The sequence below is a fragment of the Leiobunum rupestre genome, chromosome 6, assembly GCF_980474605.1.
Source record: "Leiobunum rupestre chromosome 6, qqLeiRupe1.1.hap1, whole genome shotgun sequence".
NCBI lineage: Eukaryota > Metazoa > Arthropoda > Arachnida > Opiliones > Sclerosomatidae > Leiobunum > Leiobunum rupestre.
In genome coordinates this window covers 15,466,345-15,482,092 of record NC_143389.1, presented here as the reverse complement: position 1 = coordinate 15,482,092, position 15,748 = coordinate 15,466,345, and positions in this window count along the sequence as shown.

Sequence of the window (15,748 nt, the reverse complement as noted above, 5' to 3'; positions counted from 1 at the left end):
TTAAATTTAAATCAGCAAACTTTTTATTCATTTCACCTAAAAGGCTATTCTTAAGATCATCGAACTTTTCCACAAAAGTATTGTTCATTAACTCCGAGGTAGACCTTCGAAGATGTTCGTAATTATAATTATTATTATTTTCGCTGTTCTTATGATTTTTTTGGTACAACTTGGCGCCGTGGCATTACGAGACGCCCCACCAGAAGGAGTCACAATCAGTCACGCACTTAACCTCCTTTTTCCATAATCGAAAGTGCAGCAAAGAAACCACAATCGTCTGCGACATTTCTTTTAGATTTCTCGTGCGCGAGATTTAATTTAACGATTTGAAAAATTCCAAAAACGACGTCAAACAATCACGAGATTATTTTAAAAACTGACCTAAACCTAACAAGGCTTAAAATCAAATTAACGGCAAAACCAAACTTTCAATCTTCAAAAGCTTCATAATTTTCAATATTTAACCTAACCAATGAATGAATTCTCGGCGATGTATCGTTGTTCGAGAGAAATGTTACATGGGGAGGGGTAGATAAAATGTTACATCACAGACCATTAAATTTTAATTTTACGTTAATTTTCATTTAGTCGTATATTATTAACTACTGGTTTTATTCATTTAAAAAGTAAGATTAGTTTTCTACGGTTAAGATTTTAAATCAAATGCGGTAAAGTTTAAATGCAATTGGACAATTTAAGAGTTAACATTAATTACTATTATTTTCAAGGAGTATTTGCTAATTAATTTCGGAGTGGGGGTCTTGTGAAATGTGAATTTGATACGAACGGGGGAATGGGTTTCGAAAAAGTCGATTATTTAGCGTTACACAATTTGTGAACAGCCCTGCTTTATGTGGTCTTGGGTCTATGTATCTACCTTAAAATGAAAGTAAACAAAAGTAGTCTGCTATCCCCTAATTATATTTAAATACTATATGTTCATTAACAGTACTTACGTCAAACGTGAAAAAGAAATTTGATTTTTCAGAAAAATTATTGCAGCATTCCTTTCTAAACTTAAAAAAAGGATACACTTAAAAATAATTTCTTACAAGTTAAGGTTTAAACATTTGTAATTTTCATCTGTTACGAAATCTTCATTCTAGTTTCTTGAAAAGTTGATATTTTCCAGTTAGTTTAAATACCCTAGTTGTTAGTGGCCAAATATATGCCTGTATTTGTTTTTGTGGCTCAAGGTTAGACTTAATCACCATATGAAATTCCCTCAAGATCTAAAAAATAAAATTTCTTTCAATTTCATTCATTGTTTTGTTTTTCTTTCTTGCTAAGTATTGCACTTACGTCATCTTCCCTAATTAGATTATGAAAGGTTTCTAATATTTCATGTACAGCTTTTCCCCCTACCTCCACTGGTCAGTAGTTGAACGTTCTTTTCATTTTATCATCAATATGCAACTAGTTGTGCTCAGCTTTTCTATTTTCTTCACGCAACGATTTTAAATGTGCCGCAATACTAAGTTCGTTTTCCAAGCCATCATCCTGAATTTAATAAGACAAGTATATTCATAAAATTCATAGAAAAATTAATTTTCTTACCGTGTATCTAAACCTTTGTGCTTTCAGTGGTGGTTGGCCATCTTCAGTTGAATCTGCTGCCATCCTCTCCTTTTTTTTGAATGGCCATGTTAAGCTTTTCTCTCTTGAACCTCATTGTCATCAGATAATGGTTTACGTTCTTTTTACCTCTCCGAGGGGACAAAGTCCCCTAGGAGGGGTTATACAAACACAGTGTCCGTTTGTCTGTCTTTGTGTCTGTCCTGCGAACGCGTTCGCAATTTCCGTGCAAAGGTTAATCATTGCGTACGCAGTTTCTCGAAAGGTTGGCAAAACCACCGTGTGACGGTGAGCGTTAACGGATTGATTTGCGGTTGGGTTTGATTTGGTTGGTCTTTTTACCTCTCCGAGGGGACAAAGTCCCCTAGGAGGGGTTATACAACGACCGTGTCTGTCTGTGGGTCTGTGGGTGGGTCTGTGGGTGGGTCTGTGGGTGTGTCTGTCTGTCAGGACTGCGAACGCGTTCGCATTTTCGGTGCAAAGTGTAATCACTGCGTACGCAGTTTCTCAAAGGGTTGGCAAAACCACCGTGTGACGGTGAGCGTTAACTGATGCATTTGCGGTTTGGTTTGGATGGTGTTTTTTCGCTCACCGTCGTGACGGTTTGGTGTATTACGGTTTTTGTAATGTTTATGCGTAGGTTGTGAGTGTTGAATTTGTTGTGTTTGTGTTCTGATGGATGTGCATGTTGAGTCTGATGTGTTTATATGGGCGTTTTCTCTCCAACTTCTTCTTAATGACTTTGGGACGGACCGAGTGCTGAGTGTAATGCTACCTCTCAACGTCCAATGGCAGGGTTTCCACCAGTTGTACACGGTATTCGTCTTAGTATCAATTTGCGATCGCATCGGGCGGGATTTGAACCCGAGACCTCCTGATTGACAGGCGGACGTTCTACCACAGAACCACCGACACTTGTTACGCCTTATTGAAAATTAGACCTTCAGCTTTATCGGAAGCGTATTTAATAGAGTACGAAATTTTGGTTTAATTGAAATAGAATTGAAATTGAAATTATTGCATCGAAGAAATTCTAATTTAGCGTTTCTCTATTGATTAAAAACAAATGCGCCACCCAGGTTTCGAACCCAGACCATTCGGCTTGGCAGTCGAGCGCTCTACCACAGAACCACCGATAGCTGCTTAGATTCACTGAAATTAAGACAGGCATCGTAAGCATAATAGGTAATAAAGTCTTTTTTTATTAATGAATTTATGAAGGCCTAATCTGGTATTTTTTAAAGGTTAAATCTTGTTTTAGCGCAGTCAGCCGAGATTAGAGGGTTAAAGGGTAGACCCTGTGGGTGGTCCACTTTCTTAACGACCTATATATAGTTCTGTTAATTCAAAGGAGATAATTTAACGTTAATTGCTTTAAAAGCTGGCGGTTAGTCAAGTGGCTCTCTGTGCTTTGTTGATGGTAAGGTTTTTGCTTCTTGTAAATACATTTGGTGTGGATATTTGGATATCTACGATTTCTAACGCAGTCAATGATTTCTTGGGTGTGCGAGTCATTATATGATATTGGAAATTGGACGGCATTGGTCTTTTTCATGTGGTATGCGTCACAACGTCAACAGGAAGTGAACGAGTCGTCCACTACCAGATATCTACGGTATCTTCATCAAGGGCGAGTGTTGAAATAAAATGAGCGTTAAAGATGCGGCAAGTATTTCGTAAGCGAGTAATTCCAAAAAGCCTCTGTAGATATTTCATTAAAATTTGCTTCGTATTATATTTAACTGATAAACTTGTTCTGTAAAAGGGTTTAATTCAATTGTGCATTGTTATAGTACGTCTAACTTACTGTTGTAACTACTTAACTTATGATATTCTGAATAAATTAAAATTGGTCGTTTCGTCTCAATTATTTTAATTATAATTAAAATTTTATACCGGGCGGGATAGAAATGGGTTAATATTTTTAACAAATAACTCTAAATTGCGGATATATATCTTTAAGGGTTATCTCGAGAAATTAATACCACTAGGGACAATTCTTCCGAGGAGAGGTATATTTTGGCTTGCCAACTTGTTTTCGTCAACGCTCACCGTCGCGACAGTTTTAATTCAGTTTGATTGGATATTTCATTATTGTAATGTTTATGTGAATGTTGAGTTCGTGTTGTGCCGGTTGTGGGTGTTGAGTCTGTGTTATGATTGTTGTGGATGTTTAGTTCGTGTAATGACGGTCGTGGGTATTGGGTTTGTTGCGTTTGTGATAGTTGTGTTTGTTGTGTTTGTATAGACGTTTTCTCTCCAACTTCTTCTTAATGACTTTGGGACGGACCGAGTGCTGAGTGTTATGCAACCTCTCAACGTCCAATGGCAGGGTTTCCACCAATTGTACAAGGTATTCGTCTTAGTATCAATTTGCGATTTTTCGCGCCGGCCGGGAATTGAACCCGGGTCTGCCTCGTGCAAGAGATGTACTCTAGCCACTCCGCCACCAACGCTTGTTAAATTACGGTGTTTTTCTAAAAAACAGCTTTGGCGAATGCCCTTTACAAAGTTATAACGTACTATAATTTATTCTACATCATTTTAAATATTTATAAATTATATTAAGCTTATATTTAATTAAATATTTATAAATTATATTAATCTTATATTTAATTAAATATTTATAAATTATATTAATCTTATATTTAATAAAATAATTATGGGGGCTATAACACAAGAAGAACAGCCAGAATTTTTGTTTACCCGTCAGAATTACAATAGGAGTTTATTAGCACTTGAGTTAAAAGATATGATTTTTTTGGTATTGATAAATGCTGAATTTATATTATTCACCATTATTTATGAATATTTAGTAAAAGGTTTAAAACACGCGGGACTTCCGCCAAAAGGAGAATATCCGTTACGGCTATATTTGCGAGCAGATAAACAGATTTACTAAATTAGAAGGGTTTACGTTTACGAGGAGTGTACCCGAGGTGTAAATCACCGATTTTGATGAAACTCGGGGGGGTATGTAGACCTTGGGGTAAGATGAATTTTCACCAAGGGAAAATTTACGCTGGGCTTCCGTTTTGCTATGGCAACCGAAAATGTTTTGACAACTTAAAATGAAAACATCTACATTTAAAAAAGCATGAGATTTTCTCGGTTTCACATGGGGGTATCCTGTGAAAATTTTTGAAAACTCAAAAATAATAAAAAATTTAAATTTCAATTAAAATGCAAAATTTTAACAATTTTGGGTAAAACTAATCATTTTATCAAAATTTTATAATTTCACCCCATTTTAGACGATATTAGTTGGTTAAACCCGATTTTATCCAATTTTAAACATTTTAGGTCATTTTACCCAATATTGGTCAATTTAGCCAATTTTTGTCGATTTCAAAAAAAAATTATTTGACAGTACCCTATTTAGGTAAAATTTGCAAATATTCCTTTATTTATCAAATTTAATGAAAGTTTCTCAATTTTACACAAATTTGGTTTAAGTTCACCCAAACTTGATGAATTTTACCCAAAATTGTTAAAATTTGGCATTTTAGTTGAAATTTAAATTTTTTATTATTTTTGAATTTTCAAAAATTTTCACAGGATACCCCATGTGAATCCGAGAAAATTCCATGCTTTTTTAAATGTAGATTTTTCATTTTAAGTTGTCAAAAACATTTTCGGTTGCCATAGCAAAACGGAAGCCCAGCGTAACTTTTCCGTTGGTGAAAATTCATGTTACCCCAAGGTCTACATATCCCCCGAGTTTCATCAAAATCGGTGATTTACACCTCGGGTACACTCCTCGTTAGTGAACCCCTTACCAAAAAAGGAGTCTTATTTAAGGATAATATAAGGATAAAATAGTACGAAGTCTTATCTAGGAAAGCTTTTAGTCTGAAATAAAAATACACAGAAAAAACACCTTTTAAACTGGAAATAAAACTTATTTGTATCTTAAATAATTCTCATATAAAGCATATATATTAAGCCTAAATTTAACACCCAAATAAGACTTATTTAACTCTGAAATAGCACTATCCCTTTCAGTCTCGTTTTCGATTAAATGGACACTTATATAACACTAAAATAAGACTGTTTTTGTAGTAATTTTTCTAAAAAGTGTTTTGAAAAGAAAGACCAAAATGAGTCTTAAATACTGCTTAAAGTTTAAAACTTCTTACTCCTAGGTGTACATTTAAAATAGAGTTTTGAATATTCTATTTTTATCTTTAAAATTGTTTTAAATAAAGCTTGACAATTCAGACTATTGAATATATATGCCTGACTAAAATAAGACTTAATTAGGTCTTAAATGTTAATCTAACTTTACTTGTAGTTAAAATTAAGTGTTTATATTATTAAAGCATATTAAGCCAAATTTCTAATTTAACACGCCTTAAATGTAAACAATATAAATTCTAGAAATATTTTTAATGTTACTCACTAAAGTAAACTTGAATAAAAAAATTAGTAATGGTTACGATTTAGCTTATAAATTGTTTAATTCCCTTCAATAATATTACATGGCTCTGAAAGATATGTCTTATTATTTGATTTAAAGATAAAACATGGTAAACGGAGATTCTCAATCAAAACAGAAATAGTTTGAGTTAGACCGTTAAATATATTTTTATATACTGATGTTCAAAGTTTAACTTTGGGCTTGTTCTAAACGGTAAAACATAGTCAAATTTGGAAATTACTGCAAAATATTTCTGTTCAAAGGTTCAAACGCTAGCAGACCATGGTCAGAATTTTCCCCGCGCTTCAACAGTGCTACTAGTGGCGCCTCTAACGGCTGGTCAGAAGTTTCTCCCATGTTTCGAAAGTGTCAACAGGTTTTTAGTATGGAGACCCCTGCCTAGTAAGCCAAGCGTACATATAGTTTGTAAAGCCCGCATTTGCAACCGCAAATGTAGGCTTTGTCCCTAGCCGCCTTTCCCTTTACTTCGGAGAAAACTCTCGTTGTTTTGGGTGAACGCTGCTGGGGAGGGCCAAGACGACTCACCCTCGCTCGCGTCGTCTCTCTCTCGTAATTCTCCGAAAGCGGCGACCTCTGACCCAAAAGGTTAAGAGCAGGGTGAAGTCGCCGGTTACGCTTAATTGCTCCTCAGAAGGTCTTTCAAGATTTCTTGGCGGGCTTTTTCCTCTAGCCAATCGGTTTAGTGGCGTCATCCTAGGGGATAAATAGGGGTGCCGCGGAACAGAAGGGCATCTTTTTTCCTGGAGCCCTCGACGAAAGACTCGCAATTTTTCTTCCTCTCCTAAAGAGGTGTTCGTTTATTTCTTTTATAATTTATCCACTGTTCAACCATGCCTAACTGGTAAATCAAGTTTTTGTTTTATATTGGTCTCTCGTACATGGGGTGAATATAAGCCGACAATTCAGGGCTTCCAAAGTTTTTTAATACTTCCTGCATCTATACGTCCAATAATAGTTTTATCGTTTGAACACGACACCTAGTGGCATATTTTCTAACTAGGCCGGGAATTATGGGAAATTACATTTTACCCAGAGTCGTTAGGAATATTTAAAATAAATGTCGTCTGCTTTGCTGCAAATTCAGTTTAAGCCTTGGAGGTCACTGAAAGCTGTGATTGTGATATAGCTATTTATTTTTAATGAGTAAGTGTTAAAATAATTTTTTTTGTTTAACTCCTTAATAGTTTAGTAAAATGGTGTGTTTTTTGCAAAGCATGGATAGTGAGATTAGGAAACCAGATATTCCAACAGGAAAGTGGAAGAAACAGTTAATAAGATTCCCGAAGACGTTAAATGAACTGAAAATTAATGGCCATAAAAATAAGCATAAAGCCGGGAAGCATTATACTAAAGGCTATAGAATGGCCAAATCTAAAAAGGTTCGGAACATGGTAGTTCATTATGGTCAGAGTCTAATTTGGGCCAAGACTTTAATACAGTCTTCGTACTCATTACCAAAAATGTACAACCCTGTAGTGTGGATTGAGTACTCCGTAAATATATCTGGTGGATATTGCACTTGCAAGTCTGGTGTAGGTGGGACGTGTTGCCATGTTATCGCAGTATTGTTTATAGTTCTAGATAACCTTAACTGCGGGAATAATTTCGTTATCGAAGATATTTCTGACAATGCATCCGAAAAGTCATGTATCGACAGCCAAATTTGAAATCTCAAAATGCGAATTAAACCCCAATGGCATTTTCAACTTTATATTTTGATTAACACGACCCAATTTAAAAGGAGAAGAATTACAGAGATTGCCTTGCTAGAAGGAAATATAATTCGGCTTTACCGTTTGTTGAAGTGAAAGAAGAGTCTTTAAAAAGATTGTCGGAAGAGACCAGCCTTACTCCTATGTTTTCAGACATTTTGAACTCTCACAACTTTAAACCAGATTTATCAAAAAAAAAAACTGTATCTTGCGCCACTCATGCATCCGATAATCAACATTCACAAAAAGAAAATGAAGAGGATTTTCTCAACAAGAACTTGAACGTTCAACAGAAATTTCATTAAAGAAAATGAAACTCACGTTACCTGATGCGTGGGAACTGGAAGGAAAAACCAGGTTGCAATCCACTACCAAATTGTGGGAAAATGCTAGAGTAGATCGAATCACGGCATCCCATTTTTGTCCAATATATAGAAGGAAAAAATAAGTCAATGATGCTTTTTGAAATCTGTTAAAAATGATAAAACTTAATTTTCGAGTCGCTATATGGCTGAGGGTTTAAACTCAGAAGAACCCGCTGCTCAAATGTACGCTGAAAAACACAAAAATTTAACAAAAATAGTTCCAGTCGGATTTTGTGTAAACCCCGGTGCATCACCAGATAGGTTAATCTATGACCGTAGTATTAACGAATGGGGTTTAAAGGAAATCAAACCCTATCTAAAGCAAAAGAATTAGTTATGACCGTTAAGGAGGCAATTAGTTAGTTAAAACCGAGTTTTATTAGAGAGCGTAATGGGCAAATTGAGTTATCTCGTACACACAAGTATAATTTTCAAATTTTAGGCCAATTAGCTGTAACCTGCCTCAGTTGGTGTGATTTGTTCGTATACTCTGGCAAAGATTGTCACGTTGAAAGAATTTATTTTGACAAAGAATTATGGGAGACTGCAATGTTGCCAAAGGTAAGTGGTTTTTATTTTAGTCATTTTAGCAAACAAGAATGAACGTTATTGTTGTCAGGGTTCGAAAACAAAAAACCCGACCCAAAAAAACCCAGTGGGTTTTTTTGGAACCACCCACCCAAAAAAACCCACTTTTAAAACCCACCTGAGAAAAACCCACTTTGAAATTTCATATTTTTATGAAAAGGCATTTCAGAAATTATTACTACGTATTTAACGATGTGTGATAAATAATGCTCGAATATTTTCTAAATCATAATTTTTAAGAATAAAGGATCTAGCCCTGGAAGAAGTCGCTGTAGGCGTTGATAGTCGCAAAATCGAGTTAAGAGGTACATGGCATTTCTCGTCCCGCTTAGGCCATGACAGACTGTTAACTTATGTATATATTTTTCAACCCTTAGTTTTGAGTAGTAAATTGATAAAATATTTAATTGAAAATAATTGCGTGTTAAATAGAGGCATTAAACTTTTTAGTATCGCCTGTAATGTTTGTTGTAACTGAAAACTAAACCTAATCTATAAATAACTAGAAAAAACCTTATACCCTTCAGTATTGATGTTTTCTAATCCACCATTTTGGTTAGCTTGGAAAATACATTAAGAAACACATGGTACAATAAATGCTTCCGAATTTTATTTTTATCTTTTACTAAGGATGTTTTTAAATGATTGTGTACCTTCCTATAATAATCATTTATAAGAGGAATAACAACCTGAACTATATATTTCTTCACACTAGATTTTTTTATCTACTCACAACCAGCCTTTGTTCATTTATGCAATAAATACCAATTCCTCTTATAAATGTTTATTTTCCGTGACTGGCACATGCGCAGTTTACATACCAAAATGCAAATTCATAATGAATTATTTTTGAAAAAATTGTAATTATTTTAATTAATTTAATTGTAATAAACTTTTTTATGTAAGCCTAACTGCTTGTCCCTAGTAGCACCAACCTTGTGGCTTAGCGTTGGCTAAGAGTCGCGCGGTCGGTTAGGTGTCGTAGTTGGTTTTTCAGTCGTTAACCAACACTGACCCGACCAAGAGAAAACCAAGCCAATTCCCAAAACTAGTCTTTCCCGACTTCACAGACGTGTTTTATTCTATGATCTATTTAAATTAAAACACTTATAAAAACATGGTCTACTACAAATATTTCGAATTAAAATAATATTATCAAACCAAAATTTTTTAAACAATTTCTACCAATTAATTCATAATTATATATCAACGCTTACCCATCTACAAAACCTGTACCTTTCATGGAAATGTGGCAAAATTTAATGAATCTTCATTTAAATTCTTTAAAAAAAATTACAAAGGAATACTAACCGAACTATAAATATTATTTTCATTTCAACGATTCAATTAAGAGCCAACACCTACCCGACTTAATTTAAGGGCTTTTTATTTAGATCACCATTTTAAATGGAATAGCATATTCCTTATAAAAAGTAAATATAAATAAATATTTTTAAGGACATACGAGAAATATAATTTAAAAAAGGTTTTGCCGACTAAACGCCAATTCCAAAATCCAATGGGTTTTTCTAAAACATATTTTGCTGAATTCAATAATTCCGACGATACCTGATGAAAATGTTTTAATATAATTAAATTTAAAAAATATAAAGAAATACGCACCGAACAATAAAAAATTGTTTTCATTAAATAATTATTACTATTTCTACAATTTCAAAGTTAAGTAAGAGCCAACACCTACCCGACTTAAAAACCGCGCCTTTTTTAAATGTTTACTTTTTTGGTTTAATATAATGGCTTTTCATTCAGATCACCATTTTATATGGAATAGCATATTCCTAATAAAAAGTAAATAGAAATAATTATTTTGAAGCACATAAGAAAAATATAATTTAAATAAGTTTTGCCCGACTAAACGCCAATTCAAAAATCCAATGGGTTTTTCTAAAACATATTTTGCTGAATTCAATAATTCCGACGATACCTGATGAAAATGTTTTAATATGATTAAATTTAAAAAATATAAAGAAATACGCACCGAACAAAAAAATTGTTTTCATTAAATATTTATTACTATTTCTACAATTTCAAATTTAACTAAGAGCCAACACCTACCCGACTTAAAAACCGCGCCTTTTTTAAATGTATATTTTTTTTGTTTAATTTAATTGGCTTTTTATGCCCTTAATTATTTTTAGGTAATAATAATAGTAATAGTAATAAATAAATATTAGAAAATAGATAATATTGTGCAAAGTAGCGAATAAATAAAAGGTAATCCATTTAAACAACATCAACGTGTTTGCTCAAGCACCGCCAACACCTACCCAATTCCAAAATCTTTGAAGTTAACTATCAAAGAGCCAACACCTACCCGACTTAAAAACCGCACCTTTTTTAAAAAATGTATATTTTTTTGGTTTAATTTAATTGGCTTTCTATGCCCTTATTTATTTTTAGGCAATAATAATAATAATAATAATAATAAAAATAAATATTAGAAAAAATAATATATTGTGCAAGAAACTATGTAGCGAATAAATAAAAAGTAACCATTTTAATAAATTCAATGTGTTTGCTCAAGCCAACTCTTATCCTATTCCGAGATCTAATAAACTTTGTTATAAAAATACTTCTTATTGTAAAGCAAAAAATATGTTGATAAAAATAAAAATTAAATTAGAAATGTATAATCAAACTTAAAAACAATAACTATTCATTTTTTCTTTTCCAACAATTTAAAAAGTAATCATAAAACCCCCTCGTGATAAATTTGGCTAAAAAATTAATTAATTAAAAAATAAAAACACTAAGAAAAATAATAAATATAATTTATTTTTAGTTTAAAATATTTAATAATAATAGAACGTTAATATTTATATAAAAAAACCTTATCAGTTAAAAAAAATATTGCTAAACAGATGGCGTTTAGTGCAGGTCAAAACGTGTAGTACGGTTAGTACCTTGATCAGGTAGGCAACGGCTTAGTTTGCGTGGGGGCCAAGAATTGCAAATTCTCAGAAATTGGGAAAATTTCCAAACCATTGTATTCTTTGGTCCACGCCTCTCTCGAGTCTCTCCACTCTCGTGCTTTCGGTAAATCGGTCAGCTGCTTAGCCTGCTTTGGGAAATTGGTCCTCATTGAGGTCCTCAACCTCGTGTGTTTATCACTAATTTCTTAATAAATTTATAAAGGTAAGCTACTATTTTTTTTATGTATTTTAAGTATTTTATTTTAAAACTGGACTTTTAAATCTAAAATTCAATAGCTTTGTGAAGGTGGACCTTATTTTTGTGCGTTTAATTTAATGTTTTCTTGACAAAAGTTTCTTAACAAAGGTAAGCCACTAAGCCTAACTACTTTTGATTAATCATGAAATATTTTAAAATATTTCTAATTTAAATTATTAGACCTGGGCGAGTTATTTTAATACAAATCTAATTATTTTTTTCTGTTTAAGGCTTACATTATACATTTTACTTTGCTTGGTTATCGGATCTGATGGTAATTAAAATTTTTTTGGTAAAGCTAAGTATGGCAAATAATCAAGTTAAGAGAGTTGGTATGAGTTATGAGAGAGATGGATCTGAATTGAGCAATAGACGAAAAAGACGAAAAAGGGCCAATTATTTAAATGAAATTATGGAACGCGTGTCTAATGGGTGTAGTGTATTAGATAACAGCGAATCAAATCATTCTGATTTAGAACAAGAGGAACATCAAAATCTAATTCATTGTTCAGATATCCAAAATCAAAACCATAGGGAAATTGATGAAAGCTTTTCTGAAATTTCTAGTGATAGTAATGATATCTTAAATAGTAAGAGAGATAAGTGAGTGTGTCTACCGATAAGGGGGCACCTGCGGGCGGGGGAAACGGGGGTGAAACGGGCCCCTGTAGGGGCCCCATTTTGCGTACATTTTCGGCAGGTCAAAAGGTTAGGTCAAAAGGTTAGCTGATTTACGATTTTACCCTTATAAAACCTAACCCCCCATTGTGGGTCAATAGGTTATCTGCCCCTATGGCGGTGTGGACAATAAATAAGGGTGAAACGGACCCCTGTAGTTGCCCCCATTTTGCGTACATTTTCGGCAGGTCAATAGGGCAATAGCTGGAGGCACCCCATTTTAGGGTCAATAGATGATTTACGAGGTTGATTTACGATGTTAGGTCAATAGGTTATCTGCCCCTATGGTGGTGACACGATGCAAACAGCCTGCCCGTCATAGTTAATAGCTGGAGGCACCCCATTTTAGGTCAAAAGGTTAGCTGATTTACGAGGTTGATTTACGATGTTATAACCCATAAAACCCAGGTGCTAACCCATTATAGGTCAATAGGTTATCTGCCCCTATGGCGGTGACACGATGTTATGCAAACAGCCGATCCGTCATAGTTAATGTCGGGCACAATTCGAGTTGGTTTTCGCCGACAAACACTTTCGGGCCCCTAAGCGTACCGTAAAATAGCGGGCGGTTATCGGTAAAAGTGTTTTGGAAAAAAAGAGCAGAGTGTATACAAATTATAAGGTTTTATTAAGATATTTTTCGAGTACAGGCTGTATAATACGATTTACATTGAAAATACGTCTTTGGAAATGTATTTTATTTATATCATGGTAATTACGTCGATCTTCGTAGGGTATATACCAAAGTTCACTCAAAGGGTTGAAACGAACCATCTGAAATTAGCGTTTTTACGAGCATTTTCATTAAATGTTCTACCTCGAGGCGTTTGATGGTAAGAGTTACGTTGTCGCCGGGTCCCTCGGGGGTGGTTGTAGGTCCGCCGGATATGTATTTTTCGGATGGCGGGATATCTTGGCCCTCCAAAGCGGCGGGTGACGGACAGTTGGGATAAAATTTGTCGTGTTCCGTTTGGGGTACGTCGCCGGTTTCCCAACTGCCTAACTGTCCGTGGCAGAGGTAGCATTCGACTATGCCGTCCGAGTCTACGGCGAAAAGTCCTGCGTGGGCCAAGTCTTCCTTGTTCACGTGTACGTTGTCCCATTGCTTGAACGTTTCTAGCCGACCGGTTATGGTGCTGAGATCCTCGTGACTAGCCATCCCGATTCTCTTTGAGCTACGGAATAATATTTCTGGGTCTAACCCCCAAAATGACGTAATCTATAAAAATGACTCACTAAAGATGACGTAATATACACCATGAAACGTAAAGATTACGTAGATGCGTTGTGGTTTTCATAAGCCAGCCGCTATGGGAAAGAGGAAGATGTCTCCGCTTAGAGTACCGAAGAAATGCTGGATATGCGCGGAAATATACCGGTCCGTGAGAGGTTTCAAACAACATTTAATGACACATTTATCTTGTAATACAATGAAAGAAGATTCGGATCTGGCGTGTGATTGTGATGCGAGTGAATCTCTCCATTACACGGAGGCCGAGGAAATGTCAGATGATAAAATTATCGATTATCTTAACGAACTTATTGTGGCATGTAAAAAGCGCGGTGCCACAATGGAATCAACCGAGTCAACTACATCTAACCTGCCAGCCGAATTAAAAATGCCGACTGAAAAGGAAATGGCTGCTCTGATTTATTTTCAAGAATATTGTAAAACTAATCAAATTCATAATATTAAAACCGCTGTAAAGAAAATGTGAATAAACGTTTTTATATTGAATACATTGTTATTTTTAAAGGTGACCGTATAAAGTAATTTTTACATTGATAAATTGACACTTAATATTTTTAAAATACGTTTATAATATTTTTCCAACGTGTGCGAATGAATGGACACAATGAACTATTAATTACGTAATCTAAAAAATGACGCTCTGACATGATGTTATGCAAACAGCCAGTAGCTATAAATAAATCCAAATAGTTCAATGGGTCGAGCCTTTTGTGTTTTCGCCGACAAACACTTTCCCCCGTGTAACATTATTTTCAAACACTTTCACGATGCGCAAAGCTACCCGTCTTATGGAATATCGGCCCTAAGGGGTAAAGGGTAGCTAGAGAATGGCCCTTACCCTCAGCGCGTAAAATAGACACAGCGGGTGTCCCCTCTCGCTAGCTAAAAGTGTCGTTTTGGTAAAAAAGAGCCGAGTGTATTATAAAAACGGTTTATTATTCTACGACATTCTATGATTTGTAGAGACCATGGCGAATAAATTGAAAAAGTGGCCCCCAACTTTTTACATCAGGTGTGGATTCTTAGCGCTAAAATGGTTATAACAAACGAGTGGTCCCACCAAAAATGTTTTTTTTTGCGCGTAGAACTTTATGGAGGCCCATAAACTAGTAGCGGGAATAGAACCTCTTAACTATTTCAGTTTAAACTACGAGGGATTCTCATAGATTTTTGTTTTTACATCCGAAATGGCCCCTACGTATGGGGGTGCCCCTCAAAGTGTGTATGGGGGGGGGGTCCTTTTGGGTATAAAAACCCAGGGATTTGGTCCCTAAGACATCACAACTCTGGTCTTTTTTGTATCCAACCAAGTCCACTAGAAATCCATATCCGCTGTTCTCGGATGAGGACGTAGCCATGTAAGTTTTTATCAATTTTTATATTTTTAGCTTGGTGATCTATTCCAAAATTAAATGGTAACCCTGTATGCGTAACAATTTCATTATGCAATATACTCGAGAATGGTAAAATAGTCTATATTTAAATTTAAATTGCGAAAACTATATTTGTATTGTCGAAATGTATTTTAACGTATTAAAAGCAGAATTCACCTTTCTGACAAGAGTCTTACCCATCATCATACATACACCATCTAATCTGGAATCTATGTTTAACAATTGGATGAATTCATGTTTACGAAAGGTTCTTTTTAAACGTAACTTAGTATTAAAAGTAGAGTTAAGATGCTTTTATAGTATTTTCGATGTATTTGCATATCTGAACTTGCGGTTCAATTTTGGGTACACGGACCACTTACACGCTAATGATATTAAAATGAAGTTTAAAAATATTTCCATTTAAACGAGTCCCTCTTTTTATATCCGCAAAGTACTGAACGATTCTATCTTATGGATTTAAATAGTTCTAACAATAGTACAATTACAACATTTGAGAAAGACACTTTTCCCATTGTGAAAGTGGAATCCAAAATAAGAATCACTGTAAA